Source organism: Amblyomma mixtum, chromosome 1 (assembly GCF_055824585.1).
Source record: "Amblyomma mixtum isolate Tamu chromosome 1, ASM5582458v1, whole genome shotgun sequence".
In the NCBI taxonomy this organism is placed as follows: Eukaryota; Metazoa; Arthropoda; class Arachnida; order Ixodida; family Ixodidae; genus Amblyomma; species Amblyomma mixtum.
Window position 1 is genome coordinate 178,435,945 of NC_143012.1, and position 24,420 is coordinate 178,460,364.

The 24,420-nt window shown below is 46.2% G+C and overlaps 2 non-coding genes across 2 annotated transcripts; both read left to right on the forward strand.

Moving 5' to 3' along the window:
• Window positions 1-496: 496 nt before the first annotated feature.
• Window positions 497-567, forward strand: TRNAG-GCC (transfer RNA glycine (anticodon GCC)). The gene has a single exon. It is a non-coding gene; the product is annotated as a tRNA-Gly (tRNA).
• An 18,833-nt stretch (window positions 568-19,400) lies between these two features.
• TRNAG-GCC (transfer RNA glycine (anticodon GCC)) lies at window positions 19,401-19,471 on the forward strand. The gene has a single exon. It is a non-coding gene; the product is annotated as a tRNA-Gly (tRNA).
• The last annotated feature ends 4,949 nt before the right edge of the window (window positions 19,472-24,420 follow it).

The following is a 24,420-nucleotide window of genomic DNA, read 5'->3' on the forward strand; positions in this document are numbered from 1 at the left end:
ACCTTGAGGATCACATTGTTTAATTTGTAAACAACCAGAAAAAATAGACGATGTTTTTTTGCACTGTTGGGAGAGGGTATACTTTTGGGACATCTTACAAAGGACTTTAAAAAAGGAATTTCCGCTCGACTCTCATGGTATTCGGTACTTGCCTGTAGAGAGTGAGGATGGGACACCATTCAACCTTATTATGCTAATGGGCCTCCATTGTATTTGGCGCTCCAGAATGGCAGGATATCATCGCGATCCTGATGCACGGCCAGCACGGATCTATTTTCGGGAGTGCATGCATAAGTATATTGAAGTTCAGAAACTTGCTCCTGAAGCTCCCGAGTGGCTCGAAAGAGTCGAGCCTTTGGTGACGCTTAAGGAGTTTTAACGTGACGAAGCCACGCACCGCCAGGCGGATAGTGTTGTTAATTATTGCTTATTGTGCTCTGTAAGTGTATTTGTGTACGGTGGTTCTAGCCGAAGTCAGGCAATAAAGAAAAAAAAAGCGTCGGTGGTTCAGTGGTAGAATACTCGCCTGCCACGCGGGTGGCCCGGGTTCGATTCCCGGCCGACGCATGTTTTACTTTTGCGGCTTATGCAACGAGCTACTCTCTAAATAGATGGGCAGTATGCTTGCGGAACATCTGCGTCGGTGGTTCAGCATGGTTCAGTGCCATTCTACTTCCAGACGCGATAGCGGACGGTCGCAGAATCATGGGCTCCCACGGAGCGGCGATAGCGGCCCAGCGACGCAGATAAGGATTACGAAATCGTTCTGCCTACCCTGCCCACCGGACGTGTTGTTTTGAACACGGTTTTTCTGCACGGGGACGTGCGTGTGAGACCCTACAGGGTCGAAGACTTCAGAGACGCCCTCGGCAACGTTGGTGCGCTCCCCGACGTCGTGGCGTTGGGGGCGTACCGGATAAACCACGTGTGGGCGGTGATCTTCAGCAGCGCTGACGCCGTAAAGAAACTGGCCACCATGAAGGAGCTGAAAGTGAAGGGACGCCGCTGTATCGTTTTTGACCCAGAGGACCACCAGGTCAAGCTGCGACTGCACTGGATGCCACACGGCGTCGCCGGCGAGGACATCCGTACGGCATTCGCGGCGTTCGGCAACGTGACCGAAGTCACCCGGGAGCGTTGGCGCGTCGCCGGTATGAAGGAGAAGGGGTCCACCACGAGGACCGTGCTCCTCAAACTGAAGCCAGGCGTGAACGTGGACGACCTGCCCCACCAGGTACGAGTCGCTGGCGAGCTGGCTGTCGTGGTGGTGCCCGGGCGGCCGATGCAGTGCCTGCGCTGCAGCGGCACGGGGCACGGGCGCCGTGATTGCAAGTTGCCCAGGTGCTCGAAGTGCCGTCGCTATGGACACTCCGAGGCTGACTGCGTGCGCACCTACGCGTCGGCTACCGGGCGTGTAGCGACTCCGCAGAGCTCATGGATGTCGTCGAGGCGGAGGAAGCAGCCAGCGGCATCGACGACACGGGCAAAACGGCGGGGGTTGAACCCGCTGTTTCGTGCAGCAACACCAACGCGGCTGGCGCACTTGAGAGCGGGTCGCTAACTACTGACCCATCTTCGACGCCTGTGGAGACGCCCGAAGTTGGAGCGAACCCGCCAGAGCACGTGGACGCGGAAACAAAGGCGGCCAGCGAGAACCGCAACGAGAAGGCCGACGCGCGCAAGACCACAGGCGTCACTACCCCTGCTAAGCGTCCGCACGCCGAGACCAAGGCCGACGGGGAAAAGGCAGCGGAGCCCAGCGTCGAGGAACCGCCGGCAAAGACGCCGCAAGCACGACGGCCCAGTCTGCGGCCGCGCCCAAAGGTCCCGGCCGACAAGCGTTGCGGCGACAAGGCGCCTCCTGACCAGGAGCACGTGCTCGCGCCGGATGACACCGGCGGCGACGGCATCGTCTAGCGAAAATCTAGGTGCGGGAGGTAAGCACCATGCTTTCGGTCTCTACTCCCTAAGTTACTATGGCTTCTGCAACTCCGTTCAAAGTCGCCACACTAAACGTCAGAGGCCTGGCAGATAAAAGAAAACAAAGGCAGCTGTACCGACTTATTACGGAGCAAGATATTGATATATTGGCAGTGCAGGAGACTAAAGTCGACGGTGAGGAAGAGACCGGGAGCATGGTGCGAAGTTTCACGTCTCGATATTTTGCCGTCGTTAGCCGCGCTGTGGGCACATCGGCGGGTTGTGTTCTTTTTGTTAAGAAGTTGCCTGGGCTAGAGGTGCACGATCATCATTCATGCATGACGGGGCGATTCGTGTCGATCGATTTTCCACTGTGCAACATTGACTGGCGCATTGTTTGCGTGTACACACCTAATGCAGTTGATGGCCGAGCTGCGTTTTTTGAAAGTATCGAAGAACGGCTTCGTACAGGCAGACATCTGATTGTCATGGGCGATTACAACTGTGTCCTTAGTGCGCGCGACAAGACAAGCGCCCGAGGTTTCCGAGATAAAAGCATTGAAGTGTTGTTACGAATGATTCTGAACTGCAACCTCTAGGATGTGGCAGAGTGTCTTGAATGCGCGCGTGCCATAAGGTACACACGATTCGAGGGCACAAGTCTCGCTCATAAATAGTCCAGGTGAGCCCTTGTTCATCACCAGACCCTTGGACGACCTGGTTGATCCCTGGTCGGAACCTCGGGTATGGTAGGCAGCTGAACCTGAGGGAAGGGGAGGAGAACACCCGCGGTTCTCATGTGGCCCAGGTTGGCTGCCGTTGGGATGGGGGTCATGCCCGGACTTGCGCAATCTTCGCTGCAGAACGCGAGATGCGATCTCCTCAGGCATGGTACCTCCTCCTGATATTTCATTTTAGCGGTGGTCCGGCTGCACGGTTCCTTTGCGTAAGCCGTGCGGAAGCTTTTCTATGGTACAAAGTGTGCCGCCACCTATCACCCTGCGCCCTTGTGCGTGTCTAAAAGCAGTACTTTCTTTTTTTGTGATTCAAAAAGGACAGCTAGACAAAACTCTATTTGTATCGTGCTCGGGAGCCGGTAAAATAGGTGCTATGAGATGACCACGTATTTTTAAAGCTTTATGTATTTTTCTATGGTCTGCAACATATTTTCAAGCAATTAACTTTTCATGCCTGCAGAAAATTTTAAATGAGGTATACTTCGAACGTTTTGAGCTATATCAAGTTAAATAGCCGCCGCTAAATGCAGATTCTTACTTCCTAATACACTTGCACACTTGCAACGTTGAATACCAGGTTCAAGTTCCGGCCGTTCTCATGATGACTCAGTGTTACCAGCAATTGCATACACTCTACACAGTGCTTTGATTCTGTAAGGCTCGCGACTAGGCCCACTTACTGCTTGTCTCTTCGTCATCTTCGTCAGTTTTCTGCGGAAGGGTTGTTCCTCTTTTAACTTAAATATTGTGCAGGTAAAAAGGATAAAATTGGTCATTAGATTACCACGCGAAACTGAACAATAAAGTGACATGTAGTGAATGGCTGGAAGCGCATGCTCCCACTCACGCTGACGAATTTCTTGAGAGAGAAAGATGCGCTAAGGTTTCGGATTAGACCGTGAATTATTGATGCGTCACCACGAGAAGCGTCTTGGCAAGAGGAAAAGGCGACCGCCGTCTGCTAGTAGCCAGTGGCCGGTGGACACCGGCCCACCGGGCTACGAACGAACTTAGTGTAGTGCCTCAGTACGCTTTTATAGTGCCTTAGTACAATACCTTACTTAGTAAACTACCTTAGCATACCAGTGTACTTACAAGCATCTGGAAGAACTTAGTATACTACCTCGGATATGACGAAGCTCACTTTGCCACCATGGATATAACGGTCCTTCGTCCGTTAACCTCCGACATAACTATCTTTGGTCTGTTAACCTCTGATATAACGAATCTTGGGATGCTGCCTCGGATATAACGAATATTCCTGTGTTAACCTCGGACACAACGAACTTTCGTCTGTATCTTTGTTTTTATTTATTTCCGTTGCGCATCATACATGACGAACGTTTATTCACGCTATTCACGCTACTCAGAAGCTGATGAAAGATGTTCCCTGGACAAAATATCAAACAATGCATCCTCTAGCAAATTCTTACCCGTTGAGGCTTACATTTCTGAACATCCAATCGCTCACTCGCACCTTGTGTTTTTCAGACATGATAATGTCCTTGCATCATTAATTATCTCGTCGTATTTTGTTTTTGTTCTTTTTCGTTAAGGGAGAGTCAGAAAAGGGGGTCCTTGTTCTGAACTTTATTTCTGTTCTTCCCATGTGTTCGTAGACTTCATGATCTTTGAGCTGCAGAATTTCCCTAGTGACTTTGACATATCACCAGCTCACCTCGCGATATGGGGCTTCCAGGTAACGTCAGCTAACGGGGGAGCATCCAAAATTGCGCGGACATTTTGGCAACTAAAGTGTTGAGAGATGAAAGCCGAGGACACTATGCCGTGACGACTTCCGGTGGTTGTGATGTTGCACCGTTCCCGTGGCTATATCGATACCCAAATTGCACATCTTGTGTTAGTTACACTTAATTACACATTATTACCGCTAATTTGACATAAATCTAACGTTTTTAAGACCCTTCTGTGAGAATTTTCACTATGCCGTGACGACTTCAGGTGGATGTGACTTCACGCCATTCCAGTGGCTATATCGACGTCCGTGCTATTTCGACGCAATTATGACATTTTTGCCTATAATTAATTAACTAATTACTGTACAGTCATCGGACTTGTCTTCGAGGCTCATTTTTTCCTCCTTTATCTGAAGTAACCATTCGTTTTTTTTTATTGTTCCTAGTTCCCGCGGTAAACGCGTATGACACGCTTTGTTAACGGACGACAGTATGAGCCATTAAAGGCTTTCACCTTAATACTCTTCTGGACCGCTGGTTTGCCAAACATCGCCGGCGCACGTACGAGAACAAGATCCAAACTTTTTCAAGGAAGTAAAGTTCATCCCTGTGATCGCACTCCGACGTATTTGTGAGCGCCAGAGAGCATTCTTGAAAAGCTTCATGTAAAACGAACGCAAAATATTGCAGTCAATAAAGACTAGACCCAAAGTTATTTTTTCTTTCCCGCAGACACCAAAGGAATACTGTAGGTTTGTTTTCACTCTCATTTTATCCCTACATATGATGCTCTACCTTAGTTCTTAAGTGGTTGAACTCCATTTCAGACTTAGCGTTCAAAGCTGTGAAAATTAATGAAATAGCTAAACCGTAAATGCATATAATGCCGCAGCGTATCACTTCTAACAACATATGCATTTACCACTCTTTGGTCGGTAAGATGCTCGATCAGAGCCTCTTCACCACACGCTAAATTGTTTGTAATTACTCATAGAATACAACGTAATAAGCTGGTCTGCGCACACAAAGCATGTAACGTTAAATATCAACGGCAACCAGCGCATGAGCATCAGATTCGCTTTTTAATAAATATCGCTGCCTGGACCATCCTTCTATACTGTAGAAAACACAGGCTGACCATCCCACTTTTAGTGCACGCAAAAAGTGCACCTATCTGGAGTTTATCTTCTCTTGACAGTGTCCCGTAAATATTTACAGAAAAAAAATACATATCCTGTTTGACAGCTCGCAATACTCGGACACAAGACGTAGTAGATTAGGAAATAGGACTTAGTAGAGTATTTAACGCATAACGAATCACATAGTTTCTCTTTTTTTCCCAAAGAAATTGGGAATTTCTAGCATAATCTTGTTGTTATATGTTCGTCTGTAAAAAGCCTCCTTTCGTAACTGTTCACCCTGGTGCGAATGCACTTTTCGCTTCCTTACTTTGGCACGTTTTTCTGTATTGAAAAATTTGTCCCAATCAGCCACATTGCCGCCTGAAAATTTAAAAGATTTTATATACATATCTACACCATGCATTTTATTTGTGTTCTCTCTATTTTTGTAACAACCCTGCGACAGCATCGAAGATAAGGATAACCGAATCTATCTAAGTAAAAAATTATTTATCCCGTTATCAAAAAGAAGCGTTGAAAATGAAAGATGCAAGGTGTGACGCCGTATTGCAACAGGGTGTTCCGCCGTATGGGCCACACAGTAAGAAGGAAATCCAGGCACCTTGAAAGGCTACACTACAGCCGGACATCCATGCCACATTTTTGTGATTCTAAATTGGCACTGATAAAGAGTATGCCAACAACATTAGGCTCAGCAGTTGTTCCCGCCTTTTGAGACCTACCCGTGAAACATGCGCTCATAAATAGTCCAGGTGAGCCCTTGTTCATCACCAGCCCCTTGGACGACCTGGTTGATCCCTGGTCGGAACCTCGGGTATGGTAGGCAGCTGAACCTGAGGGAAGGGGAGGAGAACACCCGCGGTTCTCATGTGGCCCAGGTTGGCTGCCGTTGGGATGGGGGCCATGCCCGGACTTGCGCAATCTTCGCTGCAGAACGCGAGATGCGATCTCCTCAGGCATGGTACCTCCTCCTGATATTTCATTTTAGCGGTGGTCCGGCTGCACTGTTCCTTTGCGTAAGCCGTGCGGAAGCTTTTCTCATGGTACAAAGTGTGCCGCCACCTATCACCCTGCGCCCTTGTGCGTGTCTAAAAGCAGTACTTTCTTTATTTGTGATTCAGAAAGCAGAGCTAGACAAAACTCTCTTTGTGGCTGGCTCTAGAGCTGGTAAAATAGGCGCAATGAGATGACCACGGATTTTTTAAACTTTATGTAATTTTCTATCGTCTGCAGCATATTTTCAAGCAGTTAACTTTTCATGCCTGCAGAAAATTTTAAATGAGGTATATTTCGAACGTTTTGAGCTATATAAAGTTAAATAGCCGCCGGTAAATGCACATTCTTACTTACTAATTCACTTGGACACTCGCAACGTTGAATACGAAGTTCAAGTTCCGGCCGTTCTTATGATGACTCAGTGTTACCAACAATTGCATGCCACTCTACACAGTGCGTTGAACGTGACATTCTGTAAAACTTGCGGCTAGGCCCACTTACTGCTTGTCTCTTCGTCGTCTGCGAGAGTTTTCTGGGGAAGATTTGTTTCTCGTTTAACTTAAATAATAGGCATGTAAAAACGACAAAATTAGTCATTAGATTACCGCGTGAAACTGAACAATAAAGTTACATGTAGTGAATGGCTGGAAGCGCATGCTCCCACTCACACTGACGAATTTCTTGAGATAGAAATATACGCTAAGGCTTCGGATTAGACCGTGAAATATTGATGCGTCACCACGAGAAGCGTCTTGGCAAGAGGAAAAGGCGACCGCCGTCTGCTAGTAGCCAGTGGCCGGTGGACACCGGCCCACCGGGCTACGAACGAACTTAGTATTGTGCCTCAGTTACATTACCTACATTACCTTACTTAGTAAACAACCTTAGCATACTAGTATATTAACAAGTATCTGGACGAACTTAGTATACTACCTCGGATATGACGAAGCTCAGTTTGCCACCATGGATATAACGGTCTTTCGTCTGTTAACCTCTGATATACCGAATCTTAGGATGCTCCCTCGGATATAACGAATATTAATATTTTAACCTCGGTTACCACGAACTTTTGTCTGTATCTTTGTTTTTTTATTTCTGTTGCGCATCATACATGACGAGCATTTATTCACGCTATTCACGCTACTCAGGAGCTGATGAAAGGTATTCCCTGGTCAACAAATCAAGCAATGCGTCCTCTAGTAAATTCTTACTCGTTGATTTGAATATCCATTTGTTCACTCGCACTGTGTTTTTCAGGCATGATAATGTCCTTGCATCATAATTTTCTCGTCGTATTTTGTGTTTGTTCTCTTTCGTTAAGGGAGAATCAGAAAAGGGGGTCCTTGTTCTGTACTTTATTTCTGTTTTTCCCATGTGTTTGTAGACTTCATGATCTTTGAGCTGCAGAATTTCCCATGTGACTTTCACATATCGCCATTTCACCTCGCGAGATGGGGCTTCCAGGCAACGTCAACGAACGGGGGAGCATCCAAAATTGCGACGACACTTTGGCAACTAAAGTGTTGAGAGGCGAAACGCGAAGGCTCTATGCCGTGACAACTTGCGGTAGATGTGACGTCACACCGTTCCCGTGGCTATATCGGTACCCAAAGGATCTTAAGTGTTAGTTGCGCTTAATTGCACATTTTTACATCTAATTTGACATAAATTCGACGTTTTTCCTCCGGCACTTCTGTGAGAACTTTCATTATGCCGTGACGACTTCCGGTGGATGTGACGTCACACCGTTCCCGTGGCTATGTCGACGTCTGCGTAATTTCGACGCAATTTCTACATTTTTCACTATAAAAAATTGACTAATTTTTATACAGTCATCAAACTTGTCTTCGAGGTTCATTTTCTCCTCCTTTATCTGGAGCAACCATTTCTTTTCTTCTATCTTTCTTAGTTCCCGAGGTAAACTCGTATGACTAGCTTTGTTAACGGACGACGTTATCAGCCATTAAAGGCTTTCGCCTTAACAGTCTTCTGGACGGCTGGTTTGCGAAACATCGGGGGCGTACGTACGAGAACAAGATCCAAACTTTTTCTAGGACGTAAAGTTCATCCGTGTGATCGCACTCCGACGTGTTTGTGAGCGCCAGAGAGCATTCTAGAAAATCCTCATGTAAAACGAAAGCAAAAGATTTCACTCAATAAAGACTAGAACAAAAGTTAATTTTTCTTTCACGCAGCCACCAAAGGAATACCGTAGGTTTGTTTTCACTCTCATTTTATCCCTACATATGATGCTCTACCTTAGTTCTTCAGCGGTTGAACTCCGTTTCATACTTAGCGTTCAAAGATGTGAAAATTAGTGAAATAGCACTACCGTAAAGGCATATAACCCCGCAGCGTATCACTTCTAACAACATATGCATTTGCCACTCTTTGGTCGGTGAGATGCTCGATCAGAGCCCCTTCACCTCACGCTAAATTGCTTCTAATCAGTCACAAAATACGACGTAATAAGCTGGTCTGCGCACACAAAGTATTGAACGTTAAATATCAAGCGCACCCTTCGCAAGACCATCAGATTCCCTTTTAAATAAATATCGCTCCCTTGACCACCCTTCTATACAGTAAAAACAGAGGCTGACCCTTCTACTTTTAGTGCACACACAAAATGCACCTATCTGAAGCTTATCTTCTCTTGACTGTGTCCCGTAAATACCGACAGAAAAAAAACATACAGACCCCTTTTCACAGCTCGCAATACAAGGACACAAGACTTAGTAGAATAGGACATAAGACTTAGTAGAATATTTAACGCATAACGAATCACATAGTTTCTCTTTTTTTCCTAAAGAAATTGGGAATTTCTAGCATGATCTTGTTGTTATATGTTCGTCTGTGAAAAATGCGGGTTGCACTTTTCGCTTCCTTACTTTGGCACGTTTTTCTGTATTGAAAAATTTGTCCCAATCAGCCACATTGCCGCCTGAAAATTTAAAAGATTTTATATACATATCTACACCATGCCTTTTTATTTGTGCTCTCTCTATTTTTGTAACAACCCTGCGACAGCATCGAAGATAAGGATAACCGAATCTATCTAAATAATAAATTATTTATCTCGTTATCAAAAAGAAGCGATGCAAAATGAAAGCTGCAAGATGTGACGCCGTATAGCAACAGGGTGTTCCGCCGTATGGCCAACACCGTAAGAAGGAAATCCAGGCACCTTGAAAGCCTTCACGAACGCCGGACATCCATGCCACATTTTTCTGATCCTAAATTCGCACTGACAAGCATTATGCACACAACATTAGGCTCAGCAGTTGGTCCCGCCGTTTGGGACCTACCCGTGAAACATGCGCACATAAACAGTCCAGGTGAGCCCTTGTTCATCACCAGACCCTTGGACGACCTGGTTGATCCCTGGTCGGAACCTCGGGTATGGGAGGCAGCTGAACCTGAGGGAAGGGGAGGAGAACACCCGCGGTTCTCATGTGGCCCAGGTTGGCTGCCGTTCGGATGGGGGTCATGCCCGGACTTGCGCAATCTTCGCTGCAGAACGCGAGATGCGATCTCCTCAGGCATGGTACCTCCTCCTGATATTTCATTTTAGCGGTGGTCCGGCTGCACGGTTCCTTTGCGTAAGCCGTGCGGAAGCTTTTCTATGGTACAAAGTGTGCCGCCACCTATCACCCTGCGCCCTTGTGCGTGTCTAAAAGCAGTACTTTCTTTTTTTGTGATTCGGAAAGGACAGCTAGACAAAACTCTATTTGTATCTTGCTCGGGAGCCGGTAAAATAGGTGCTATGAGATGACCACGTATTTTTAAAGCTTTGTGTATTTTTCTATGGTCTGCAACATATTTTCAAGCAGTTAACTTTTCATGCCTGCAGAAAATTTTAAATGAGGTATACTTCGAACGTTTTGAGCTATATCAAGTTAAATAGCCGCCGCTAAACGCAGATTCTTACTTCCTAATACACTTGCACACTTGCAACGCTGAATACCAGGTTCAAGTTCCGGCCGTTCTCATTATGACTCAGTGTTACCAGCAATTGCATACACTCTACACAGTGCTTTGATTCTGTAAGGCTCGCGACTAGGCCCACTTACTGCTTGTCTCTTCGTCATCTTCGTCAGTTTTCTGCGGAAGAGTTGTTCCTCTTTTAACTTAAATATTGTGCAGGTAAAAAGGATAAAATTGGTCATTAGATTACCACGCGAAACTGAACAATAAATTGACATGTAGTGAATGGCTGGAAGCGCATGCTCCCACTCACGCTGACGAATTTCTTGAGAGAGAAAGATACGCTAAGGTTTCGGATTAGACCGTCAATTATTGATGCGTCACCACGAGAAGCGTCTTGGCAAGAGGAAAAGGCGACCGCCGTCTGCTAGTAGCCAGTGGCCGGTGGACACCGGCCCACCGGGCTACGAACGAACTTAGTGTAGTGCCTCAGTACGCTGGTATAGTGCCTTAGTACAATACCTTACTTAGTAAACTACCTTAGCATACTAGTGTACTTACAAGTATCTGGACGAGTATACTACCTCGGATATGACGAAGCCAAGTTTGCCACCATGGATATAACGGTCTTTCGTCCGTTAACCTCCGACATAACTATCTTTGGTGTGTTAACCTCTGATATAACGAATCTTGGGATGCTTCCTCGGATATAACGAATATTCCTGTTTTAACCTCGGACACAACGAACTTTCGTCTGTATCTTTGTTTTTATTTATTTCCGTTGCGCATCATACATGACGAACGTTTATTCACGCTGTTCCCGCTACTCAGGAGCTGATGAAAGATGTTCCCTGGTCAAAATATCAAACAATGCATCCTCTAGGATATTCTTACCCGTTGAGGCTTACATTTCTGAACATCCATTCGCTCACTCGCACCTTGTGTTTTTCAGACATGATAATGTCCTTGCATCATTAATTATCTCGTCGTATTTTGTTTTTGTTCTTTTTCGTTAAGGGAGAATCAGAAAAGGGGGTCCTTGTTCTGCACTTTATTTCTGTTCTTCCCGTGTGTTCGTAGACTTCATGATCTTTGAGCTGCAGAATTTCCCTAGTGACTTTGACATATCACCAGCTCACCTCGCGATATGGGGCTTCCAGGTAACGTCAGCTAACGGGGGAGCATCCAAAATTGCGCGGACATTTTGGCAACTAAAGTGTTGAGAGATGAAAGCCGAGGACACTATGCCGTGACGACTTCCGGTGGTTGTGATGTTACACCGTTCCCGTGGCTATATCGATACCCAAATTGCACATCTTGTGTTAGTTACACTTAATTACACATTATTACCGCTAATTTGACATAAATCTAACGTTTTTAAGGCCCTTCTGTGAGAATTTTCACTATGCCGTGACGACTTCAGGTGGATGTGACTTCACGCCATTCCAGTGGCTATATCGACGTCCGTGCTATTTCGACGCAATTATGACATTTTTGCCTATAATTAATTAACTAATTACTGTACAGTCATCGGACTTGTCTTCGAGGCTCATTTTTTCCTCCTTTATCTGAAGTAACCATTCGTTTTTTTATTGTTCCTAGTTCCCCAGGTAAACGCGTATGACACGCTTTGTTAACGGACGACAGTATGAGCCATTAAAGGCTTTCGCCTTAACACTCTTCTGGACCGCTGGTTTGCCAAACATCGCCGGCGCACGTACGAGAACAAGATCCAAACTTTTTCAAGGAAGTAAAGTTCATCCCTGTGATCGCACTCCGACGTCTTTGTGAGCGCCAGAGAGCATTCTTGAAAAGCTTCATGTAAAACGAACGCAAAATATTGTAGTCAATAAAGACTAGACCCAAAGTTATTTTTTCTTTCCCGCATACACCAAAGGAATACTGTAGGTTTGTTTTCACTCTCATTTTATCCCTACATATGATGCTTTACCTTAGTTCTTAAGTGGATGAACTCCGTTTCATACTTAGCGTTCAAAGCTGTGAAAATTAGTGAAATAGCACTACCGTAAAGGCATATAACCCCGCAGCGTATCACTTCTAACAACATATGCATTTACCACTCTTTGGTCGGTAAGATGCTCGATCAGAGCCTCTTCACCTCTCGTAAATTGTTTGTAATTACTCATAGAATACAACGTAATAAGCTGGTCTGCGCACACAAAGCATGTAACGTTAAATATCAACGGCAACCAGCGCATGAGCATCAGATTCGCTTTTTAATAAATATCGCTGCCTGGACCATCCTTCTATACTGTAGAAAACACAGGCTGACCATCCCACTTTTAGTGCACGCAAAAAGTGCACCTATCTGGAGTTTATCTTCTCTTGACAGTGTCCCGTAAATATTTACAGAAAAAAAATACATATCCTGTTTGACAGCTCGCAATACTCGGACACAAGACGTAGTAGATTAGGAAATAGGACTTAGTAGAGTATTTAACGCATAACGAATCACATAGTTTCTCTTTTTTTCCCAAAGAAATTGGGAATTTCTAGCATAATCTTGTTGTTATATGTTCGTCTGTAAAAAGCCTCCTTTCGCAACTGTTCACCCTGGTGCGAATGCACTTTTCGCTTCCTTACTTTGGCACGTTTTTCTGTATTGAAAGATTTGTCCCAATCAGCCACATTGCCGCCTGAAAATTTAAAAGGTTTTATATACATATCTACACCATGCATTTTATTTGTGTTCTCTCTATTTTTGTAACAACCCTGCGACAGCATCGAAGATAAGGATAACCGAATCTATCTAAGTAAAAAATTATTTATCCCGTTATCAAAAAGAAGCGTTGAAAATGAAAGATGCAAGGTGTGACGCCGTATTGCAACAGGGTGTTCCGCCGTATGGCCAACACAGTAAGAAGGAAATCCAGGCACCTTGAAAGGCTACACGACAGCCGGACATCCATGCCACATTTTTCTGATTCTAAATTGGCACTGATAAAGAGTATGCCAACAACATTAGGCTCAGCAGTTGTTCCCGCCTTTTGAGACCTACCCGTGAAACATACGCTCATAAATAGTCCAGGTGAGCCCTTGTTCATCACCAGTCCCTTGGACGACCTGGTTGATCCCTGGTCGGAACCTCGGGTATGGGAGGCAGCTGAACCTGGGGGAAGGGGAGGAGAACACCCGCGGTTCTCATGTGGCCCAGGTTGGCTGCCGTTGGGATGGGGGCCATGCCCGGACTTGCGCAATCTTCGCTGCAGAACGCGAGATGCGATCTCCTCAGGCATGGTACCTCCTCCTGATATTTCATTTTAGCGGTGGTCCGGCTGCACGGTTCCTTTGCGTAAGCCGTGCGGAAGCTTATCTATGGTACAAAGTGTGCCGCCACCTATCACCCTGCGCCCTTGTGCGTGTCTAAAAGCAGTACTTTCTTTTTTTGTGATTCAGAAAGCAGAGCTAGACAAAACTCTCTTTGTGGCTGGCTCTAGAGCTGGTAAAATAGGCGCAATGAGATGACCACGTATTTTTTAAACTTTATGTAATTTTCTATCGTCTGCAGCATATTTTCAAGCAGTTAACTTTTCATGCCTGCAGAAAATTTTAAATGAGGTATATTTCGAACGTTTTGAGCTATATAAAGTTAAATAGCCGCCGGTAAATGCACATTCTTACTTACTAATTCACTTGGACACTCGCAACGTTGAATACGAAGTTCAAGTTCCGGCCGTTCTTATGATGACTCAGTGTTACCAACAATTGCATGCCACTCTACACAGTGCTTTGAACGTGACATTCTGTAAAACTTGCGGCTAGGCCCACTTACTGCTTGTCTCTTCGTCGTCTGCGAGAGTTTTCTGGGGAAGATTTGTTTCTCGTTTAACTTAAATAATAGGCAGGTAAAAACGACAAAATTAGTCATTAGATTACCGCGTGAAACTGAACAATAAAGTTACATGTAGTGAATGGCTGGAAGCGCATGCTCCCACTCACACTGACGAATGTCTTGAGATAGAAATATGCGCTAAGGCTTCGGATTAGACCGTGAAATATTGATGCGTCACCACGAGAAGCGTCTTGGCAAGAGGAAAAGGCGACCGCCGTCTGCTAGTAGCCAGTGGCCGGTGGACACCGGCCCACCGGGCTACGAACGAACTTAGTATTGTGCCTCAGTTACATTACCTACATTACCTTACTTAGTAAACAACCTTAGCATACTAGTATACTAACAAGTATCTGGACGAACTTAGTATACTACCTCGGATATGACGAAGCTCAGTTTGCCACCATAGATATAACGGTCTATCGTCCGTTAACCTCCGACATAACTATCTTTCGTCTGTTAACCTCTGATGTACCGAATCTTAGGATGCTCCCTCGGATATAACGAATATTAATATTTTAACCTCGGTTACCACGAACTTTTGTCTGTATCTTTGTTTTTTTATTTCTGTTGCGCATCATACATGACGAGCATTTATTCACGCTACTCAGGAGATGATGAAAGATGTTCCCGGGTCAACAAATCAAGCAATGCATCCTCTAGCAAATTCTTACTCGTTGAGCCATTTTTGAATATCCATTTGTTTACTCGCACTGTGTTTTTCAGGCATGATAATGTCCTTGCATCATAATTATCTCGTCGTATTTTGTGTTTGTTCTCTTTCGTTAAGGGAGAATCAGAAAAGGGGGTCCTTGTTCTGTACTTTATTTCTGTTTTTCCCATGTGTTCGTAGACTTCATGATCTTTGAGCTGCAGAATTTCCCATGTGACTTTCACATATCGCCATTTCACCTCGCGAGATGGGGCTTCCAGGCAACGTCAACGAACGGGGGAGCATCCAAAATTGCGAGGACACTTTGGCAACTAAAGTGTTGAGAGGCGAAACGCGAAGACTCTATGCCGTGACAACTTGCGGTAGATGTGACGTCACACCGTTCCCGTGGCTATATCGGTACCCAAATTGTGCATCTTTCGAGGATCTTAAGTGTTAGTTGCGCTTAATTGCACATTTTTACATCTAATTTGACATAAATTCGACGTTTTTCCTCCGGCACTTCTGTGAGAACTTTCATTATGCCGTGACGACTTCCGGTGGATGTGACGTCACACCGTTCCCGTGGCTATGTCGACGTCTGCGTAATTTCGGCGCAATTTCTACATTTTTCACTATAAAAAATTGACTAATTTTTCTACAGTCATCAAACTTGTCTTCGAGGTTCATTTTCTCCTCCTTTATCTGGAGCACCATTTGTTTTCTTCTATCTTTCTTAGTTCCCGAGGTAAACTCGTGTGAATAGCTTTGTTAACGGACGACGTTATCAGCCATTAAAGGCTTTCGCCGTAACAGTCTTCTGGACGGCTGGTTTGCGAAACATCGGGGGCGTACGTACGAGAACAAGATCAAACTTTTTCTAGGACGTAAAGTTCATCCGTGTGATCGCACTCCGACGTGTTTGTGAGCGCCAGAGAGCATTCTAGAAAATCCTCATGTAAAACGAAAGCAAAAGATTTCAGTCAATAAAGACTAGAACAAAAGTTAATTTTTTTTTCACGCAGCCACCAAAGGAATACCGTAGGTTTGTTTTCACTCTCATTTTATCCCTACATATGATGCTCTACCTTAGTTCTTCAGCGGTTGAACTCCGTTTCATACTTAGCGTTCAAAGCTGTGAAAATTAGTGAAATAGCACTACCGTAAAGGCATATAACCCCGCAGCGTATCACTTCTAACAACATATGCATTTGCCACTCTTTGGTCGGTGAGATGCTCGATCAGAGCCCCTTAACCTCACGCTAAATTGCTTCTAATCAGTCACAAAATACGACGTAATAAGCTGGTCAGCGCACACAAAGTATTGAACGTTAAATATCAAGAGCACCCTGCGCAAGACCATCAGATTCCCTTTTAAATAAATATCGCTCCCTTGACCACCCTTCTATACAGTAAAAACAGAGGCTGACCCTTCTACTTTTAGTGCACACACAAAATGCACCTATCTGAAGCTTATCTTCTCTTGACTGTGTCCCGTAAATACCGACAGAAAAAAAACATACAGACCCCTTTTCACAGCTCGCAATACAAGGACACAAGACTTAGCAGAATATTTAACGCATAACGAATCACATAGTTTCTCTTTTTTTCCTAAAGAAATTGGGAATTTCTAGCATGATCTTGTTGTTAATTAGTCGTCTGTGAAAAGCCTCCTTTCGTAGCTGTTCTCCCTGGTGCGAATGCGGGTTGCACTTTTCGCTTCCTTACTTTCGCACGTTTTTCTGTATTGTAAAATTTGTCCCAATCAGCCACATTGCCGCCTGAAAATTTAAAAGCTTTTATATACATATCTACACCATGCATTTTATTTGCGTTCTCTCTATTTTTGTAACAACCCTGCGACAGCATCGAAGATAAGGATAACCGAATCTATCTAAATAATAAATTATTTATCTCGTTATCAAAAAGAAGCGATGCAAAATGAAAGCTGCAAGATGTGACGCCGTATAGCAACAGGGTGTTCCGCCGTATAGCCAACACCGTAAGAAGGAAATCCAGGCACCTTGAAAGCCTTCACGAACGCTGGACATCCATGCCACATTTTTCTGATCCTAAATTCGCACTGACAAGCATTATGCACACAACATTAGGCTCAGCAGTTGGTCCCGCCGTTTGGGACCTACCCGTGAAACATGCGCACATAAACAGTCCAGGTGAGCCCTTGTTCATCACCAGACCCTTGGACGACCTGGTTGATCCCTGGTCGGAACCTCGGGTATGGGAGGCAGCTGAACCTGAGGGAAGGGGAGGAGAACACCCGCGGTTCTCATGTGGCCCAGGTTGGCTGCCGTTGGGATGGGGGCCATGCCCGGACTTGCGCAATCTTCGCTGCAGAACGCGAGATGCGATCTCCTCAGGCATGGTACCTCCTCCTGATATTTCATTTTAGCGGTGGTCCGGCTGCACGGTTCCTTTGCGTAAGCCGTGCGGAAGCTTTTCTCATGGTACAAAGTGCGCCGCCCCCTATCTCCCTGCGCCCTTGTAGGTGTCTAAAATCAGTACTTTCTTTATTTGTGATTCAGAAAGCAGATCTAGACAAAACTCTATTTGTGGCTGGCTCTAGAGCTGGTAAAATAGGCGCAACGAGATGACCACGGATTTTTTAAACTTTATTTAATTTTCTATCGTCTGCAGCATATTTTCAAGTAGTTAACTTTTCATGCCTGCAGAAAAATTTAAATGATGTATATTTCGAACGTTTTGAGCTATATAAAGTTAAATAGCCGCCGCTAAATGCACATTATTACTTACTAATACACTTGCACACTTGCAACGTTGAATACGAAGTTCAAGTTCCGGCTGTTCTCATGATGATTCAGTGTTACCAGCAATTGCATACACTCTACACAGTGCTTTGATTCTGTAAGGCTCACGGCTAGGCCCACTTACTGCTTGTCTCCTCGTCATCTGCGTGAGTTTTCTGGGGAAGAGTTGTTTCTCTTTTAACTTAAATATTATGGAGGGAAAAAGGATAAAATTAGTCATTAGATCACCGCGTGAAACTGAACAATAAAGTGACATGTAGTGAATGGCTGGAAACGCATGCTCCCACTCACGCTGACGAATTTCTTGAGAGAGAAAGATACGCTAAGGTTTCGGATTAGACCGTGAATTATTGATGCGTCACCACGAGAAGCGTCTTGGCAAGAGGAAAAGGCGACCGCCGTCTGCTAGTAGCCAGTGGCCGGTGGACACCGGCCCACCGGGCTACGAACGAACTTAGTATTGTGCCTCAGTACGCTGGTATAGTGCCTTAGTATATTACCTTACTTAGTAAACTACCTTAGCATACTAGTGTACTAACAAGTATCTGGACGAACTTAGTATACTACCTCGGATATGACGAAGCTCAGCTTGGCACCATGGATATAACGGTTTATCGTCCGTTAACCTCGGACATAACTATCTTTCGTCTGTTAACATCTGATATAACGAAGCTTGGGATGCTCCCACGAATATAATGAATATTCGTGCTTTAACCTCGGATACAACGAACTTTCGTCTGTATGTTTATTTTTTTTTATTTCTTTTGCGCATAATGCATGACGAGCGTTTATTCACGCTTTTCACGCTACTCAGGAGATGATGAGGTAAGTTCCCTGGTCAACAAATGAAACAATGCATCCTCTATGAAATTCTTACTCTTTGGGGCTTATATTTCTGAATATCCATTAGTTCACTCGCACCTTGTCGGTCATCGTGTGAAAACATGATTGGTGCTGTAAACGGACATTTGCGTGAGGTTGTCCTTTCCTACAGGTTGTTGGAAGTGCGTTTTTCACTAGAATACCTGTATAACGTTCCCAAAAAGAAGCTCTATAAGGATCTGGTTGATATTATGCTGCCGCCACCTTTGTATCGTGCACCTTACCGTGGAGGCCCAGGGCAGGATATTTTAAAACGGGTGAAAAAGATGCCGGTCCGGCCGACAGTGGAAACATTCTTTTTCAAATTGCACTCTAATACACTACCCTTTAAAACCTGGCTCCATGGAAAAGGAATCTTTGTCCCATGGACAACAAATTGCCTGTTATGTAAGCAGCCGGAGACAATTGAACATGTTTTCCTGTACTGCTGGGACTTCATACTTTTCTGGGATGTCCTGCAGAGAACCACCAAGAAAGAACTACCACTGCAGCCTTATGGTATCAGATTTCTACCAGTTGATCGTAAAGAGGTACCCTATGACTTATTAATGCTTTTTGGCCTCCACAGCTTGTGGAAAACGCGAATGCAAGTAAGGCATGCGGATATAAACGCTCGTAGTACACGTGAGAACTTTGTTGAAAGTGCTGTTTATCTGTGGGAATGTTACCAGGCGCAGCGTGACCCACCCCAGTGGGTAACACTACTAGATGATCTTGTGAAACTTAAGAAATTTTAACTTCATCCGTATCAACTCAAGTGTAGCTGAAGTGTTTTTATTGTTTTCATGTCAATCTCGAAAATAAAGAAAAAAAAGCGTCGGTGGTTCAGTGGTAGAATACTCGCCTGCCACGCGGGTGGCCCGGGTTCGATTCCCGGCCGAGGCATGTTTTACTTTTGCGGCTTCCGCAGCCACCTACGCTATAAATAGATGGGCAGTATGCCCACGGAACATCCGCGTCGGTGGTTGAGTTGGGGATTCTGCTTCCGGCCACGCCAGTGAACGGACGCAGGATGCAGGGGTGCTAGTGTTAGCATAGATGAAAATGCGGCAGAAGGGAAAGGAAAGCCTTCCCGCATTAGAGCTCGCAAGTTTGCGGCTAAAGTTACTGGTCAGGCGACACGCGTGGATTATTGTAAACCTGACCGCAGTAACAGAAAGGGAAGACCGCATCTTCCAAGCAGAGCAGGAGGGGGGTTTTTCAAAAGGCATCGGCCTGCGGGAAAACCCAGACAACCCGTACCTGAAAAGAAGGCGGCAAGGGAAAGAGCAAAGCGGCCCGAGAGACCGGAAGGCGCTAGGTTGCGCGACCGTCAGCGCAGGCGAGCACAGGGATTGAGCAACAGAGACCCCGCATGCAGGCATGTTCACCGCGCGCAATTGAAAAGAAGGATGCGTCCTTCACTTTCGGCGGCACTGGATTCCGGGAAGCGCGCAGGGCGAAAGGGTAGCCGAGCTCAGTGCTGGGGGAGAGAACAAAGAACAGCTTCTCGCGCTGGTCGCTGTGCGTCGCCAAGAGCCGGTTCTCGACTTTGCACGCACTACCAAGGTTTTCTGGGCGCATCGAGGGGGCGCGGAAACTACAGTGAGGGTAGGATATGGCTTTTTTCAGAGGCCTTTCGTAACGAAATGACAGCAGTGTCATCAGTCAGAGCGCAACCCCAGCGGGCGCGTCTGAAGGGCTAATCTCTTCAACGCGGCGGAGGTGAGTCAGTTTTCACCCCCGCGTAGCCATTCGAAGTAGCTGTTTTTTTTGTTCCTTTTTTGTGTGTGCGAAATCAAAAAGGGAAAGACTACTTCGTTTTGGGCTGAAGATTTATAGTTGATCGGATAGGGTTGTACTCCCTCACATCTTCAGCAAAGATTATCGTCTCGCTGAGTTAAAAATGAGTGTCAGTTTGCCATGCTACCGAGAAATAAGGGCACTGACAGGAGTGTAGCGAAGATTCCCGAGTAGACGATGTGCTGTTTGCTAACGTGGAACCGTTTAGAGCAAGCAAGTGTTTTTGTGTTGGAATCTCGGCGCACGATTCCTGTGTATCTTTAGTAGATTCAGACGTGTCTAACTTGGTTGAGATACCAAGATCTTGTTGCTACATTAACGACAGTGTAGCTAATGCCTTTCGAAAGGCAAAGTGCATGTATTTGTGCTAATTTGCGTACTGTGTTTACTGGCGCGTGGTTAGTTATCCGATTGCGGTATTCGGAGATTAACCGATGGTAGTGAAGGTGCAGAATTTTGTGGAGAAGAGCTGTAGCAGCTTGTGTATAGGTTATGGTACCTGACACAATGAGTTTAAGAGAAGTTTTGCGTCAGTACGGGAATGAGTACGGATTCGGATGAGCAGTCGTATCTTTGTGAGGTTAACTGGAGCAGTTGATCCTCAGTCTCGAGCGATCAAATTTCTTTGAGAAGAGTTAGTGGATTAATCTGACCGTGGGCCAAATTTTAAGCAGACTTTCGATATCCGGGTGGTATTGAGGATCAGAGCTTGATTGATATGGAATAGAGTTTCTATTCAAAATTTGTAGGCTTTGACACACCACCGCTTATCGTACCACGTGGCGGTCTGTCTTTGGCGACCTCAGATGTGACGCGGACGCTCGCTTTGACCCTAAATTGGGGCAAAATTGAGGGGTCAGTATTCTGGAGCAGGATTTTGTTGGATACTAAAAGGAAGCCTGGTGGGTCTTGAGTGAATTCCGAACGCTTGCGCGTGGAGCGGTGCTTTGTTGTTTGGAACGTCCCATCTGTGCTTTCCTTTGTTGTTGGTTTGGTGTTTTGGGTTTGCCTTGGAAGTTGATGTTGCAAGCCAGGATATCAACGTGGATGCGAGCCCATCTTTTCCTGCCCAGCGGTGGGGAACGCTGGCCCTTCGAGATTTTCCGGGCCGCGAGAGAAGCCTTCAAGGTTCGCTGGACTCAAGAGGCGCCGAGAGACGACCGACTCCGGTTAAGAGCAGCCTCGAGCGACATCCCTCCGGACAGCGGATGCAGTCCCCTGTCCATCGGGATCTCCTTCTCCCGGCGGGGCAGTCTGTTACGTTTCGCCTCCTTCGTGAGAAAAAAATCGGCGTGGTAGTAGCGGAATGCCGATGAGTCACGAAAGGCACGCGGGGTCATCGCCTGAAGTAGCCACGGAAGCGGCGTCAGTCATCCACCCCGCATCTGGCCAGCCAGCTCTGCAGTACAGAAAGAGGTTGGCTGCAAAGTTCGGCGGTACTGGACATTCCAAGGGGCACATCAAGTTGACAGCAGCAACCGTCTTCCAGGGAGAAGTGGTCAACGACCGTTTCCCCTACCCCGAGCACGTGCGACCACATGAGGGGCGCGGGAACGCTGTTCGAGAGCCTTCCAGAATCTGCGCGACGCGGAGGGCATCCTTCTCTCCCAACACGTGAAGGGTACGTGTTCCCTATTGAGAGTGTGTGTGTGTGGGTGGCACAGTGAACTTTCAGGACCCTCCTTTCACGACAAGCCGGGCCCCTATCTGGGGAGCCCAGGGAAAAGAAAGGATATAAAACTCGGCGCCTTGGACGGCCGAGTAGCTCCTGACCATCTGAGCTCATCGTCATGTAGCTTTGCTCCTTGAGACTCTCTTATTGAGACGTTCTCTCAGTTGCTGTTTGTATATATGTAAATTCCCTTGTATAAAGTTCTTCTCCTTGTCTTTCCCCGTCTTAAACCTCGCCTCCGACCTCCCTCATCCCCTCTTCGACCCGACCATGCTACGAGAGCCGCAATAACTGGTTGGCAGCGGTGTGATGAACCGGCTGACATGGTGCCAGACGAGGATGTTCGGGCTGCCTTTGCGCCGTACAGAAAAGTGACAGAAGTTGCCCGCGAGCGCTGGCGCGTGAGTAGTATGTCAGAAAAAGGCTCGACTACTAGTCTCGTCACGCTGAAGTTGAGAGCTGGCGTGAAGCTGGACGACCTGCCGCACCAGCTAAACGTTAGCGGTGAACTGGCCGATCGTTGTTGTGCCGGGCAGACCACCGTTGTGCCTACGCTGTCGGAGTACGGGGCACATCCGTAAGGAATGCCGAGTCCCGCGTGGCGGAGCCTGTCGACGGTTCGGCCACGAAGACGGACAGTGTGCCTGCACTTACGCGAGCATTACCGGCCCCGGTATAGGAATAGACTTGTCTGAGTTGCTGATGGACGAGGCTGATGCGGAAGATGCAGCCCGTGCAGACAGGCAACCAGCAGCGAGGGAAGGGCCGTCGTTTACGGTTTTGACGAAGCAGAAGGCGACGTCAAGTGAGGTACCGGCGAGTGTAGTAAAAGTTCAGAGTGCCTTTCAACAGGATGGCGATGGCGCGCCGAAGGGCGCGACAGAAGCCGCGGCCGAAGATCTGGGCAGCGCTGAACCTGCCAACACCGAAGGCATGGACTTCACTCAAGAGGCCGGCACCCTAACAGCTGGGAAACGCTTCCGCGAGGAAAGCGCCGGCCAAAAGACGCATCTTGATGGTGGCAGCGACGAACCGGCGTCGAAGGCCCCGGGAATCCGGCGTCCGATGTTGAAGCCGCGGCCGAACGTCATGGCCGAGACAAGGCAGGCGGGGAAACCGCCTCCGTAGTTCTGCAATGTGCATTTGTGCTGTTTTTATGCGAAGCTTGGAGGAAGGAAAATTAGAGGAGAGGCCGTCACGTGACATTTTGTGAAGCCGGAAACAAGCTCAGCGCCATCTTGTCCGGGCTGACGTCATGCTGACGTTTCGCCGCCGCGCTGATTGCGCGCGCGTTTCAAAGCCAACGAAGGAGCGTGCTACCGCATGGGCACAGGCCCCCGCAGGTTTGAATGTACGGGGTAGAAGTTTTGACAAATGCCATTTGTTTGCAGTTGATGACTTTGTTGTAGAGCAGAAGCTTATGTGTTGTTGTATATGATGTGAAAATATTGTAAATAGCCACGTTTTTCCGTATGAGTTGTTTTTTGTGAGAAAATAAATGTTTTTTATGAATGTATGTTCTCGGGATCCTGTGTGCATACGTATCTTTATATAGATATTGCAGTAAACAAAACTAACCCTTCGCCTATATTAAAGAAGAAAAATCTCTAAGGTATTGTTTAAGCGCAGGGTCTCTTTGTTTTTACCGGCGGCGTATAACACTCCCCGAAATATACTTCTGCCTACGCCACTGGTAGTGGCTGTATTGTGAAAGAATAAAAATTTAGTCATCTGCTTCGGCGCACGTGTCTACCTTGAGTTTAGAATAACCTAAGGGCGCGTGTGATCAATGAATACGTAAAGTCGGGATCGAATTAATGGCAGGTGTATGCAAGATGCCGGAAGAAACTACAGCGAGTGCATAAATGTATACGCAACAATAGTCGCATATAAAATCAACGGTAAATTTCACATTCAACCGAACGAGCCCCTGCATTCTTTACTGAGTATGGCATGCAATAGTCACCAGTAGCTCAGGTTTTTTGAGTCATTTCTGCAAAAATATTTTGTCGAATTTTATAAGAGCTTTGGGGAACGTTCTAAAATTAAGAGATTTCACATACCGATTGCCAGAAAGTACTTTCTTTCTTCTTCTTCCTTTCTTTTTCTTTCTCTTTTTAATGCTGTGTGTCTTGGATCTCACAGTGTATTTCATGAAGCTTCTGAACAAACTATCCCACCTTAATGCAGTGTAAAGTACTCCCTTTAAACTTAAGCTTCCTGAAATGTTTTAGTATATGGCCACCCTGGAAGCCTTTCATGTACAGCTTGCTTGCACAACACTTATATTTAAATGGTACTCTGCAACACTTTTTATTTGAGAGCATAATGATTTTTGAGTGGACAGCTGTCAAATGTGCTGAAGAGGTTGTAAAAAAAT